Here is an 11964-nt window from a genome sequence, read left to right on the forward strand (position 1 = left end):
TTATATATATATATCTATATATATATATATATAGATATTATAGATTATTAGATTAAATTACAAGCGGAAAGAAACCCGAGGTAGGTTGTGGGAGAAGGACGCCTGACAGGTGCGTTCGCTATTCCGTCAGAGTATGGACCGAAAAAGTACTTGCAGAAGCAGCCACTGGGGTGGGGGACGGCATGTGACGAATAGGAAACTAAATAGAAGACGCTGGTTTATTTAAAAAGTACTGAATCATTCATGCAGAAAATGCACATCATAATACTGGTACAATGTATAATGTTTACTAAGGTATACTACAAGCCTCCATAACTTAATTTCGTCATTTTTGTTTAGGATCTAACCACGCCATGACGTTCAAGTTTCCGTCTAAAGTACTCATTTTTATTTTGCTGTCATATTACTCAATTATAGAGGAAATAATAGAAAAAAATAAAGAAATAAATTGATAAATAAAATGAATAAATCTAAAAAATCATCATCAGCATATATTCAAATACAAACGTATAACAAAATATTGGTAGGAATGTGGTGACGAGGTATACCGCTAATAATAATAATAATAATAATAATAATAATAATAATAATAAAATAATAATAATAATAATAATAATAATACTATAACAAGATTCCTGGTATATTCCTGCATACTACATATATATATATATATATATATATATATATATGATATATATATATATATATATATATATAGATTCCTGGTAATATTCCTGCAATATATATATATATATATATATATATATATATATATATATATATATATATATATACTTGCATTATTAATAATACTTTATTTATTTATTTTTTTTACTTTCACATTACTTAATTATAAAGTATATAGCAAAAATAAAAAATAAAAGATATTATAAACATAAATCTACTGTACAATTTTATTCTCATCTTAAAATCTAACAATTTAATGAGGAATAGCAGAGTATATTTACGAAGCTTCAGCTCGGCGGCGATATGGAGAGAGAGAGAGAGAGAGAGAGAGAGAGAGAGAGAGAGAGAGAGAGAGAGAGAGAGAGAGAGAGAAGAGAGACTTCATCTAATTACGGAGCGGTTTCAAATATTCCACAATTTTTCCGGAGGCGTCTTTATATCCCTGGTCATATTCCACTGCGATATTTTCTATCCAGAGAAACTTCTGGCTTTCGAAAATGCAATTATTTTACCATATATATAATAATCTATAAAATTTTTTGCAGGGAGTATAAAGGATACAGAAATGTTTCATCGTATTCTATTCTACTCTGACGCCAATTCAATTTAAGAAACAGAAAAGGGAATATTACAAAAACATGAAATGTAATATCTCGTTGACGTATACACCAATATTCAGAGTATCGCTATAATACTCGATTTTAATTATCAAGCCAATAATTCCTTAAGTTAATAAATCTATAGTAGGTAACAGGTACAGTTGTATAACGAATCCACTGGCACTGAGTAACAAGACAACAATTGATTTCACATAAATCCCAACAATGTCTCCTGAAACGGATATATTTAGTAATTTACAAACGACTGAAACAATTCAACAATTTCTCCTGAAATCAACGAATCTAGTATTTTACAACCGACCACAGAAACGATGTACGCGAAGTACTGGATCCCAATTTCACGCAAAAAAAAAAGACCCAACAAAGGAGCGTGTCATCATTAGCCAAACAAATTTGGAATGGCCAATCATTCCAGTGGGAATTGGAATATTACGTCATCCGGTTGGAGCGACATTTTTTTTCTTTGTTGGGGAGAATACTGGTCTGATTGTTTATCAGAGATGAGATGATGTTAGCAGTTGTTATAAAGGGAAATATTGGCAGACGTTCATGGGGGAAATATTGGGAAGATATATAGGGAAATATTGGCGGTTGGCAAGAAATATAAAGTGAAATATCGGCAGAATTATATTGAAGAATATTGGCAAAGTGTAAAGAGAAATATTGGCAAAGTTTATAGAGAAATATTGACAAAGTTTATAGGGAAATATTAGCAGAATTTTACAGGGAAATAGCAGAAGTTTATAGGTAAATATTGGCAGAAGTATATTGAGGAATATTGACAAAGAAATACTGCAAAGTATATACGGAAATACTGTAAAGATATTTTGGATGGTATAACATATATACATACATCATACATATATACTATATATATATATATATATATATATATATATATATATATATATATATATATATAATACATACATACTACATACATGCATACATACATACATACATACTACAGTACACAAACGTAACGCAAATTAACATACAACCTCACCCACTCATGACAAATTACAAATACCAATTTCAAAAAATTACCTATTTAAGAAAATGACAGCATACATGAGAGAGAGAGAGAGAGAGAGAGAGAGAGAGAGAGAGAGAGAGAGAGAGAGAGAGAGAGAGAGAGAGAATTCCTCCGGGCAATAACATGAAAGTGAGGGAGGAATTTCCTTCCGTCTCAGATTTGGAATGTGTTTCAAGTAATCTGCCTCATGACTCCCCTCCAGGTTGAGATATCCGGCGGATGGGACACTGCCTCCTCCTCCTCCTCCTCCTCCTCCTTTCGATGGTGTTCGGAAAAGACAGAGTTTTTATGCCTTGCATCTTTTTCCCTCTTCATAGAGCGCTGGTAATCCGCCAGGAAATGTCAGTCCAATATTTGAGGGTTCGTGGGCGGTGTGAGAAATTGTCGTTTTTTTGACGGTCGGCTCGTGGGCGTCAGGAAGATGATCGTTTTTTGTTTATTCCATCTCGTTTCCGATGAATGAATCGGTTAACTTCTACATCGAAATGGACGTATAATGGAGCGGTTACAAATAGCTGCTCGTAGACTTCTAAATCATACACATACAAACACACAAGATAAATACCTCCTATCAGCTGACGCGTTGGGGCACAGTGTCATCTAACAAGTATGTTAATCCCTCTTTTTATAAAATATACATTTTTTCTTGCGTATAAAAGATACACACACACATTTTATTTATGCGTCTTTCCACTGAGCGGCCATCGACCATCCTCATCTTGGGCTTCGGATTTACGCAGAGTCCTTTTACCTACTTTATACAAGGGGGCTAACTTACTCAGGCTAATTGACTGAGTAACTGGTTTCTGTAAATTGGCATCTCTTGAAAACTTGTTAATAAATAAACCGTAACAGTTTTGATATTAATAGCCCAGGGTATAAGAATAGCTGAATGTTGTGTGTGTGTACGTAATGATATGTTTATCTGAGTAGTTTGAAGGACGGCTGGCTAAAAAAAAAAATAAAAAACAAACAAACCGCGTCCATTACATAAACAACAATACAACCCGAATAAAATTAATAATAATAATTGCTGTGTTTATTAAGTTTCTATATTGCTTTAACTGGATATTGACCGAAATATATCCAATCAGAAATGAGAACAAACTATCTCATTATACCTGCACCTAAAAAAAAAAAAAACAAAAAAAAATACAAGAATACACTTTTTGTTTTTCCCAGCGAGCAACGAGTAGTTTCAGCCTATATATAGAATAAGCATGTATGACGTCACGGGGACACTGGAATCATAACAATATCTTTCAGCTCGTGACGTCATCTTACTGGAATCAGAATAAACTCAGCGGGGGTATCACGCCCCAGGATACTGTACGGGGTTTATGCACTCGAAGAACGATGGAAAGTTTTTATTTTTTACTTTGCTTTTTTCCAAAAGAAATAAACTGGTTATGATGGTGATGTTTACAGAATTTCTTCCTATTGCTCAGAGAGAGACACTTCTCTCTCTCTCTCTCTCTCTCTCTCTCTCTCTCTCTCTCTCTCTCTCTCTCTGTGTGATCTGTGATACATTGTCGTGGCATAAGGAATATTCATATCATACCGATAAGTAAATAATGTTACGTTAATCTGTAGACAGTGATTAAGTCTTTATCAAAAATGCCATAAAATAAATAAAATGTTTTGAAATGTATGCATAAATGTTCATTTTATGAAATATGTAGGAAATGACCGCATACCCGAGAACATACAAACAAACGCACGCACACACAAATACTCACACTTTAAATCTACTATCGATAATTATTATTATTATTATTATTATTATTATTATTATTATTATTATTATTTTATTATTATTATTATTATTATTATTATTATTATTATTATTATTATTATTATTATTATTCTTATTATTATTATTATCATCATCATCATATTATTATTATTATTATTATTATTGTTATTATTATTATTATTATTATTAGGAAGAAGCAAGAGGAAGTGAAGGGAAACACAGAAAGATAATATACCACATATTTAAAAAAAGAAAAATGCTTAAATAAATAAACAGATAAAAATGTATCTAACACACTTACTACATTTCACGACAAGAGGCCAGTCCCGACCGATAAACGAGGCAGTTCGGAATGAGCGAAAACGGCTAATGAAGCCGACGCACGCACAAACACAGCCGGCGGCGAAATCTCATTTGCATGCAAATGAACTCAATCGTTCCCGCTAATTTCCTTTAGCATCTCCGGTCACGCCTATTAACCAAAGCCGATGATGCCCTCATTAACGGCCTCTCCGCTGCTGTAACGCGAAACATCGCCCTGAAACATCGTCTGTCCCCGATGTCATCTTGAGAAGAAATCGAGCAATTAAAACTCCAGTCTCCCCCGGGGCGTCAGTCAGCGTAGTACTTTCCTACGAACCGAGGCAGATGATTGGTCGACGGGATTTGCTCTCCGCCAATCGCGGGTGAGCTACAGAAGCCACCACCGTGGCTCAGTCTGGATGAGTCTCGAGGAGGTTCTGAGACTAAGGTTTCCCGATAATTCGTCGATACTTTGTTAATTAGAATGGGATAGGCCGGTCTTCTCGCGAAGGAAGGAAGCGTCGTGCGCGAATTTCACCCAACGGCGGACGTCATTAAAGATTACAGCGTCTGGGGCTTGAATACGTTATGCTAGAGGACGTAATTAACTTTGCCAAAAGGTGGGCACGTTTGGTAAGAATAGCGAACGTGATACAGGTTAAAATATCGATAATTGAGGGGTTATAAGGGCAAGGGGAGAAAGAAAGCTGATACGGACACGCGCACACACACAGAACTTAAATAGAAATTTGCTCATTATTGTATAAGTTTGCCTAACAATTCACTGACAACATTAGCCTTGAAAACTCCTGTAAACTCTACGGAGTTCGCCACCCATATGTAACTTACTAATTCCTACATCTCTGCAATACATATCTTTTAAAATATATACAGTTTAACTAACTGATTTGGGCACACACCGAGGCATTTTGAAATATGATTCATTAAAATATATCTTGGAAAATAATTTGTATAGTTTAGGAACTCATAAAAGCTAGGTGAAAGTCTGAAGTCATTGATAATCTTGTTGCACGTTACGTGTTTGTATGTATGTATTTATGTAAGTATGTATATATATAAATACATACATATATATATATATATATGCATATATATACATATATATATATACATATATATATACATATATATATGTATAATATATATATATATGTATATATAGCTCCTTTTTATATAGGATGCTCCTTGATTGATGTGGACCATGGGTCAAGAAATGCGTTGTGGCAATTAAAAAATGTATCAAATGAGGATGTGTATTTAGGTTCCTGCGCCCTTCCCTTCCTGCCTATATATATATTATTATATATATATATATATATATATACCTTATATGATATATATATATATATATATATATATATACACACACACATACATATATAATATATATATATAATATATATTATATATATATATATTATAATATATAAGATGAATAACTTGATCACGGAGGATTTTTAAAACGTGATGGTATGTATAAATATAGGTTTTTGTCCACGAAGGAAAAAAGGTGAAAAGTGAGATAACCAAGAACTTTCGGTCTAGCACGACCCTTTACTAGGCACAACTGTTGCCTTAGTAAAAAAAAAAGCGGGTCGTGCTAGACCGAAAGTTCTTGGCTATCTCGCTTTTCATTTTTTCCTTCACAGCAAAAACCTTTATATATTATAAGATATATGTATATATATATATATATATATATAGATATATATATATATATATATATATATATATATATATAGATATATATATATATATATGTATATATATATATATAATATATATATATATATATATATATATATATATCTATATATATATATATATATATGTACAGATTATAAGTATTCAACCCTACTTTACTCTACCAGAATCAGGAGGTAAAATACATAGTTATTTTAAAGGAAATGTACTATATGCATTGTAAGTAGGAATGAGTAAGTTAAACGTGGGTAACAAACTCCGTAGAGTTTACCAAAGTTGCCATGGCTGTCTTGCTCTGAATTTGAAATTGCGTGATGTTAGGCTTACCAATACAATAATTAGCAGCTGTAGGGGAGCAAGTTGAATAGCATGACGTCATGGTCCTACATAATCAATTCCTCTCACATTTCTATTATTGCATTCAATTTCAGGCTATTGGCCCATGATGAAGGTAAACAAAAATACAGATAGTTAATGATAATAACTGTGGAAATTCATAACATACAACCAGTATACAGAAACAACGAAAAATATGATTAATCTATGAAATGAAACTGAATATGGACTCAAATATTGAAGAATACTATTTATTTCTGGACGTGAAAATATTCTTAAATCTGAAAAGAAACCATAGATCATACGTGACAGCGATTCCACCAATCCACGAACGGAAGAATGGACCCGTAAGCGTAATTTGGCATCAGCGTGAAATAATATTTTGGAATCTCCAACCCACAGAGTCAATGGACGTTGAAATAATAGGTTATAATCGCTCAGTTGAGGATCTCTTAAAAAAAAAAAAGAAAGTATTCTCTAAGTCATCTTCCGTTTTGGCAGAGAAATGGACAAAGTTGTTTGGATTCTGCTGATGTTTCCCGACTCTTAAAAAACCATATGATTTTGGACTTGGCGAAGTTTATATATTTTCCACTGCCCATGTTATGGGGCTGAGTCTAATTCTGAAGAAATGATAAGTTTTTTTTTTATTTATGTGTATATTTTGTGATGAAAGTGTTGACTCTATGTTGGTATAATGGAAATTATTTGGGAAAGATACATAAAGATGCTCTGGAGAGAGAGAGAGAGAGAGAGAGAGAGAGAGAGAGAGAGAGAGAGAGAGAGAGCCACTCGCCATATAAATTTTCCTACGAAGGGGATTTTGTTAGTGACGCCTCACAACAGCAGCGCAAGAACTAAAATTAAGTCCGCATGCACTGTTATGCAAAATCGTAAAAGGGTCGCCATCACTAAATGCATGCCCTGTTTTGTCAATAGAAAAGTCTCCCCTATCTCCTGATGGGATATTATAGAAAACGACAATCAGACGCAGCTTTAGATATTGCTCATCCATAAGCCAGACATCACGGCACAGAATTAACGATTTGGGGGGCGTTCAGTTCCTCTAAAAATGGAACTGATCGATCATTTGTCTGGGGTTTGCATTTAATGGAATAACATGTTGCAGCGACGTTCAATGCGGCCACAATGGGGAGAGACGATTACACATCAGTCGAGTTGTTTCGGGTGAAAAGGGGGCGTGTCAGACCATAAGTCATCTGTCAAATTTATTTACTCATATCAAAGCAAAATCTGTGATTGCATTCTGAGGATAAGAGAGGCTACAATAAATATTATATCTATACAGAATGAATGTTTTAACACTGGAATTTTTAAAGTAAGGCTTATTCGGAATTGAGGACAAATAGCCAGAATACACGTCTTGGACAGGAATGTATAGGAACGCGAATTGGTACGAAAACAGGACTAATACGGGTTCTAAAAGTATTTCTCCAAGAGAAGTCACGTTCGAAATGAAAATTTACCTCAAAATATCACCTTTCACAAATTCTTTATCGAATGACCTATTCATTTTACAGAGAGAGAGAGAGAGAGAGAGAGAGAGAGAGTCAGTAATAAATATCAAAATATCGACTTTCCCAAATGCTCTATCGCATGACCTATTCATTTTACTGAGAGAGAGAGAGAGAGAGAGAGAGAGAGAGAGAGAGGAGAGAGAGAGAGAGAATGTATCCGGTTATGGGGGGGAGGGGGAGGGTTGGCCACGGGAGTACGGAGCTAAAAATAGGATTCACCCATTGGCATGCAAATGAACGGGCATCAGGTGAATAAAATCGCCATGTCCCTACCAGGAGGAGAAGGGGGAGGAGGGGGAGGTAGGGGAAGAGGGTTTGTGCTTCTCATTCAACGAATAGAAAAGTGTCCCCTCTCCTAATGGGATATGATAGAAAACGACAATCTCGTTAAATGGCCCGAAGCTTCCGAGATTGGACGTCCATCAGCCGAATATCGTCATAGGACGGAATTAGCTATTCAGGTGGGGTGGTGTAGGGTATAAAGGGGGGGGGGGGGGTCCTTCGAGTACCCTCCGCGGAATGAATCGGTCCTTTGTCGGGGTTCATATTTAATGAAATGCCCCCATACGCCAATGGCACGAGCAATTGGTGCGGTTAAAAACGAGGGTGGAATCTGGTAAAGTCATAATTGGACAGGAATAAAGAATATAAAATTTAGGCCAAAGACCCAAGAATTGGGATCTATGAGGTTATTCAGCGCTGGAAGGGGAATCGACAGTAATAGAGTTTAAATATGTAACAGGATGAAAACCTCGCAGCTGCACTGTGAGACAAATGTTAGGAGAGTGGAAAGTTGGATGGAAGAAGTAAAACTAATGAAAAATGAATGAGAGGGGTTGCAGCTAAGGGCCGAAGGGACGCTGCAAAGACCCTTAGGAAATGCCTAGCGTGCACCGCGTGAGGTGCACTGACGGCACTGCCCCCTCGGTGGAAATGGAAAGCTTGACAATTGGGAACGTGAATTACTCATGTATTACTACAAAACAAAAACATTCAGAATATCATGGTTTGAAGGTCAATTTTAAAAAAAGACCTTGACCTAAAACATTTGTCAAAGGGGAGTCGTGCCTACGTAGGATAATGCAAAACGTGGAGAGAAGAGAGAGAGAGAGAGAGAGAGAGAGAGAGAGAGAGAGAGAGAGAGAGAGATTCCAATACGTACAAGTTTAGCACATCAAAGAAGACGACATTGTACTTACAACACCTCTCAAATTAAGTCTTTGCGAAACTGCGCCCAAACGACTTGACATTAAGAATATCGATCGAGGTGACTGACGTTTTGTTTATAAGATATTAAACAAGGTCGGGCTTTTGTTCGCTTTTAGAAGACCATCGATAAAACTACGTCACGTTTATGGTTTATTTATGGTTTATTTTCTTCACCGGTTCACGTTGTTTACAAGGTGCGTTCACTGGCATAATCTTTTTTCTCCTCCCTCTGATTCTGTTGTTTACAAGGTGCGTTCACTGGCATAATTTTTTTTCCTCCCTCTGATTCTGTTGTTTACAAGGTGCGTTCACTGGCATAATTTTTTTTCCCTTCCCCCTGATTCTGTTGTTTACAAGGTGCGTTCGTTTTGCTGAATTGCTTTGATGAGTCTCCGTATTTGTATTTCTGTTGCTTGTGAGATGCTTTCTTTATGTGGATTATTGACCCGTGACTGCACGCAAGCACGCAGACACACACACACACACACACAGAATTTCGTCTCAATACAATATGAAGGTCGTAACACACTGCAGTAAACACACACACACAGACACAGAGAGAGAGAGAGAGAGAGAGAGAGAGAGAGATTACTGGGATGGGGAATTTCGTCTCAATAAAATATGGACAAAAATTTCTGGAAAAACACAGAGAGAGAGAGAGAGAGAGAGAGAGAGAGAGAGAGAGAGAGAGAGAGGCTTCTTCTTCTTCTCCCCACCAATGGAAAGACCGTCATCTTTGATTCTTTGATGACTTTATTTCCCATCTGGACGCAGTCTTTGAACTTTTGTTGATCCTTTTGGCCCACCGACGAGAAACGAAAACATTGCACGGGGGATACCGAATAAAAAAAATGATATATTTTAATCCATTTGAGCTTTATCAAATTTGAGTTGATTCTCTTCATTACCTGCGGTGTTTGGTGTTCGCTAATCATGGGTAATGTCTCGTTTTTGAGGATGTATTGGCTCTGTGATGTGAGAGATTGTGTTTATATGTATGTAGATGTATAAATGAATATATATACATACATACATACATACTCTATGCATACCTTGAAATGACACGGAACATATCGATACCTTAATCTTTCATCTTTTAATCCTTGTGTTCTCTGCTATATCAGACAATAGTTATCAACGAGGAGTATAAACACTCTTGAAAAAATATATATAAACAAGCAGATAAAACCAAATAGTGATTTGACTCAAACGTGTCTCAAGTGAATGTGAAAAAACCCTACTCGAGAGAGAGAGAGAGAGAGAGAGAGAGAGAGAGAGAGAGAGAGAGAGAGAGAGAACATATTAAATTTAAATCCAAAATCACACACAGAGAGTGGGGGGAATTAATAATTACATTATACTCACTGAGAGAGAGAGAGAGGATGAAGAAGGAAGAAGGCGAGACAGAAGAAGGAGAGAGAGAGAGAGAGAGAGAGAGAGAGGAGCAGGAGTACTGTGGCCTTCCTTCCAAAGGTCATGTTGTTTATTATTCACGTCGCTGACCGAGATTTGCAACGTTCGAAGCCCCCAGGCATTACGTCTGATTCTATTTGACGTCTGAGTCTATACTCCTGTCTTTCCGGGTTATGGGTTATGTTCTTTTATGTATTCATGTACGTACATGTAAAAAGGTATAAGCCACGAAGGAAAGATAAAGACTGGAGTAGCTGCAAGATCTTTCGACTCACGTCCTTTATCATGTTCCAAACTTTCGTGATTCAGTTATACGTATGTTATATGTATGTACTGACAGACACTTTTGCTGTAAACAGACATCATGTATGTTCGTATGCAACCGGTTTTATACTTTTGCTGTATACAGATATCATGTATGTTCGTATGCAACAGATTTTGCTGTCGTATTCAGATACATTGTCCTGTACACAAAAATATACATACATATACTCATATATATACATTCATACACATTTATATGTGTATCATTCTCAACTACCTCTCTACCATTTCCTACCCCTTAAAAGTAGACCCACCAACAGCACATCTTACCATATCACAAAAGAGGACCTGAAGTTGACACCCTCACAGACAGAGTACAAAAGCACTCACCAAGAGCACGTCAACCCTCGCCATTTTAAGACAGAGAATGAATGCTTCACTCCTCATGGTTTAAACAACAAACGCATCATCAGTAACACGTCGTCCCCAAAACAGAACCAGGCACAAATGAACTGTTCCAGCTCAGAAACTAGAAGACAGAGGCCTCATCAGCAGCACGTCGTCACCAAGATAACAACAAAAGCTTTAAATTTCCAGCTCTAGAAACAAAAGAGAAATTAAAATTTTCCTTTTTCCTCAGAAACTAACTGCCCCAAAAGTGAACTGGATTATTCCCCCATGCACACAATCCTTATTGATCTACTCACTACTCGATGCCACGAAGGGCGTCCCCTTCATCCCCTCCTTCAGGAGAACTGTAGGCAATTGCCTCCCAAATTTGACATGAATATCCCCCATCTACCTAATTCTTACCCATCTACTCACTACTCGACACCAAGGGCGTTCCCTCCTACTCGACACCACCAAGGGGCGTCCCCTCCATCCCCTCCTTCAGGAGAACTGTAGACACTCGCCTCCGATTTCAACCTGAATATCCCAATCTGTCTAATCCTTACTCATCTACTCTACTCACTACTCGTCGACACCGCCAAGGGGCGTCCCCTTCATCCCCTCCTTCAGGAGAACAGTAGACACTCACCTGGGGGTAAGAGGATTAACTGAGGGTTGAGGAGGCTG

General features: G+C 36.6%; 1 long non-coding RNA gene across 1 annotated transcript in view; it reads right to left on the bottom strand.

Annotated features, from left to right (window-relative positions):
- Positions 1-11964, bottom strand: part of LOC135207619 (uncharacterized) — a 239397-nt gene that overhangs the window by 23870 nt on the left and 203563 nt on the right. The window contains exon 2 of the long non-coding RNA XR_010313004.1: positions 11927-11964. This exon is cut by the window's right edge and continues 68 nt beyond it. This is a non-coding gene — a long non-coding RNA (uncharacterized LOC135207619). The remainder of the gene's footprint in view (positions 1-11926) is intronic.

The sequence above is a fragment of the Macrobrachium nipponense genome, chromosome 34 (genome assembly GCF_015104395.2).
Source record: "Macrobrachium nipponense isolate FS-2020 chromosome 34, ASM1510439v2, whole genome shotgun sequence".
NCBI lineage: Eukaryota > Metazoa > Arthropoda > Malacostraca > Decapoda > Palaemonidae > Macrobrachium > Macrobrachium nipponense.